Source organism: Physeter macrocephalus, chromosome 2 (genome assembly GCF_002837175.3).
Source record: "Physeter macrocephalus isolate SW-GA chromosome 2, ASM283717v5, whole genome shotgun sequence".
NCBI lineage: Eukaryota > Metazoa > Chordata > Mammalia > Artiodactyla > Physeteridae > Physeter > Physeter macrocephalus.
In genome coordinates, this window is record NC_041215.1 from 42,319,777 (window position 1) to 42,323,825 (window position 4,049).

General features: G+C 42.1%; 1 long non-coding RNA gene across 1 annotated transcript in view; it reads right to left on the reverse strand.

Moving 5' to 3' along the window:
* Positions 1-916: 916 nt before the first annotated feature.
* Positions 917-4,049, reverse strand: part of LOC114483981 (uncharacterized) — a 93,963-nt gene continuing 90,830 nt past the window's right edge. Inside the window, exon 5 of the long non-coding RNA XR_003676358.2 lies at positions 917-1,210. This is a non-coding gene — a long non-coding RNA (uncharacterized lncRNA). The remainder of the gene's footprint in view (positions 1,211-4,049) is intronic.

Here is a 4,049-nt window from a genome sequence, read left to right on the forward strand (position 1 = left end):
ACAGTGAGAGGCCCACATACTGCAAAAAAAAAAAAAAAAAAAAATTACCAATGCATTTACTCCACTTAGCCTAATCCTACAGATATACCTAGCTGCATGAAATGGCACATGCTCAAGTTCATTCACAGCAGCATTGTTCGTTAGAGCAAAATACCAGAAACAATTCAATTAACAGAATAGAAAGCCCAGAAATAGACCCACACACTACAGTCAATTAATCTTCAACAAAAGAGGCAAGAATGTACAATGGAGAAAAGACAGTCTCTTTGGCAAGTGTTACTGGGAAAGCTGGACAGCTGCATGTAAACGATGAAGTTAGAACACTCCCTCACACCATACACAAAAATAAACTCAAAATGTCTTAAAGACTTAAATATAAGACAGGACACCACAAAGCTTCTAGAAGAGAACATAGGCAAAACATTCTCTGACATAAATCGTAGCAATGTTTTCTTAGGTCTAGAAGAGAACATGTGCAAAACATTCTCTGACATAAATCGTAGCAATGTTTTCTTAGGTCAGTTTCCCAAGGCAATAGAAATAAAAGCAAAAATAAACAAATGGGAGAATTCCCTGGCAGTCCAGTGGTTAGGACTCCATGCTTTCAATGCCGAGGGCCTGGATATGATCCCTGGTTGGGGAACTAAGATCCTGCAAGCTGTGTAGCATGGCAAAAAAATAAAATAAAATAAAAATAAAATAAACAGGGACTTTCCTGGCGGCCCAGTGCTAAGACTCTGTGCTCCCATTGCAGGGGGCACAGGTTCAATCCCTGGTCGGGGAAATAAGATCCTGCATGCTGCATGACAAGGCCAAAAAAAAAGGCGAGGGGGGAACCTAATCAAACTTATAAGCTTTTGCATAGCAAAGGAAACCAGCAACAAAACACAAAGACAACCTACGGACTGGGAGAAAATATTTGCAAAGGATGCAACCTACAAGGGCTTAATTTCCAAAATATATAAACAGCTCATACAACTCAATAACAAAACAAACAACCCAATTAAAAAAGGGGCAGAAGGGGGCTTACCTGGTGGCGCAGTGGTTGAGAGTCCGCCTGCCGATGCGGGGGGTACAAGTTCGTGCCCCAGTCCGGGAGGGTCCCACATGCTGCAGAGCGGCTGGGCCTGTGGGCCGTGGCCACTGGGCCTGTGCGTCCGGAGCCTGTGCTCCATGATGGGAGAGGCCACGGTGGTGAGAGGCCCACGTACTGCAAAACAAAACCAAAAACAAACAAAAAAAATGGGCAGAAGATCTATATAGACATTTCTCCAAAGAAGATATACAGATGGCCAACAGGCACATGAAAAGATGCTCAATATCACTAATTATCAGAGAAATGCAAATCAAAACTACAGTGAGGTACCACTTTACACCAGTCAGAATGGTCACCATTAAAAAGTCTACAAATAATAAATGCTGGAGAAGGTGTGGAGGAAAAGGGAACCCTCACACACTGTTGGTGGGAATGTAAATTGGTGCAGCCACTATGGAAAACAGTATGGAGGTTCCTTAAAAAACTAAAAATAGAGCTGCTACCTGATACTGCAATCCCACTCCTGGGCATATATCCAGACAAAACTCTAGTTTGAAAAGATACATGCACCCCTGTGTTCATAGCAACACTACTGACAATAGCCAAGACATGGAAGCAACCTAAATGTTCACTGACAGATGAATGGATAAAGAAGAGGTGGTATATATATATACAATGGAATACTACTCAGCCATAAAAAGAATGAAATAATGCCATTTGCAGCAACATGGATGGACCTAGAGATTATCATACTAAATTATGTAAGACAGAGAAAGACAAATATCATATGGTATCACATATATGTGGAATCTAAAATATGATACAAATGAACTTATCTACAAAACAGAAACAGACTCATGACATAGGAAACAAATTTATGGTTACCAAAAGGGAAGGTGGGGGAGGGATAAATTAGGAGTTTAGGATTAACAGATACAAACCACTATATATAAAGTAGATAAACAACAAGGTCCTCCTATATAGCATGGGGAACTATATTCAGTATCTTGCAATAACCTATAATGAAAAAGAATATATATATACACACACACATATATATATGACTCACTTCGCTATACACCAGAAACTAACACAACACTGTAAATCAACTATACTTCAATTAAAAAAAAAAGACAATCCAATTGTCTATCTCTAGGGGAGTAACAAAATAAACTTCACAGTGGGATAGTATGCAGCTGTGGAAAAGAATGAGGAAGCTCTCTACATACTGATATGGAAAGGTCTCCGAGATAAATTGTTAAGTGAAAAAAGCATATATAGTGTGCTACCTTTTGCGTATGAAAAGGGAGAAAATAAGACCATATATTTTAACTTGCTTATTTTTGAATAAAGAAATACTGGAGGGACACACCAAAAACTAACAAAAGTGGTTACCTACAGAAGACAAGGCTGTGTGGAATGAGGTGGATGGGGAGAGGGGTGGGATAAAGATTTTTCAATATATACCTTTTCATATCTGATTTTCTAACTATGTGAATGTGCTATCCTATTTTTTCTAACGAATTTTAAAAAAATATCTATTTATTTATTTATTTGGTTGTGTCGGGTCTCAGTTGCCGCATGCGGGATCTTCGTTGCGGCATGCGGGGTCTTTAGTTGCAACATGTGAACTTCTTAGTTGCAGCATGTGGGATCTAGTCCCCTGACCAGGGAATGAACCCAGGACCCTGCACTGGGAGCCCGGAGTCTTAGCCGCTGGACCACCAGGGAAGTCCCTCTAATTAATTTTGAAATGAGTTTAAAAAACTTGCTGGTCTAAGGCTGCAGAATCAATTATAACAGTAAAAGTAACAACAACCTAGTGGCAGCAGCTACCCCTTATAAGGCAGGCACTTTCAGATCTTATTAAATCCTTACAGTACCCATGTCAGGCAGGGATCATTATCCTATTTATAGATGAAGAAACTGAAGCTCAGAGAGGTTGAGACTTGCTTGAGATCACCCAGCTTGTAAGCAGGAGAGTTGACCTCCCAGCTTGGGGCTCACTGACTCCAAAGCCCACGCTCTTGGCCACCAGGCTGCCGTGCCTAGAAACCACGTCTTTAACTTCTAGCATCAGTGCTCTTTTTCTGTGTGTGTGTGGTATGCAGGCCTCTCACTGTTGTGGCCTCTCCCATTGCGGAGCACAGGCCCCGGACGCACAGGCCCAGCGGCCATGGCCCACGGGCCCAGCCATGCCGCGGCATGTGGGATCTTCCCAGACCTGGACACGAACCTGCGTCCCCTGCATCGGCAGGCGGACTCCCAACCACTGCACCACCAGGGAAGCCCAGCATCAGTGCTCTTAGTACAACAACACAGCATGTCACATACAGGTTGTTGACACGCTAGCGTGAGAGCCAAATGGGCTAAGTGAAGTATGACCATTTAGCCTTTTTCTGCCAGGCTCTTCTGTGAGGCTTTGGAGAAATTAATTTGGGGATGATTCATTGTTCTTTGTTTTGGGGGTTTTTTTTGGCCGTGCCACGCATCATGCGGGATCTTAGTTCCCCAACCAGGGATCGAACCCGTGCCCCCTGCAGTGGAAGCTTGGAGTCTTAACCACTGGACCGCCAGGGAAATCCCTCAATGTTTTTTGTTGTTGTTTGCTTTTGGTTTTTTTTCCATAATGTATTATTATTATTTTTTTTTATACAGCAGATTCTTATTAGTCATCCATTTTATACACATCAGTGTATCCATGTCAATCCCAACCTCCCAGTTCATCACACCACCACCCCCGGCTTTCCCCCCTTGGTGTCCATACGTTTGTCCTCTACATCTGTGTCTCAACTTCTGCCCTGCAAACCGGTTCATCTGTACCATTTTTCTAGGTTCCACATATATGCGTTAATATACGATATTTGTTTTTCTCTTTCTGACATACTTCACTCTGTAGGACAGTCTCTAGGTCCATCCACATCTCAACAAATGACTCAATTTCGTTCCTTTTTATGGCTGAGTAATATTCCATTGTATATATGTACCACATCTTCTTTATCCATTCATCTAT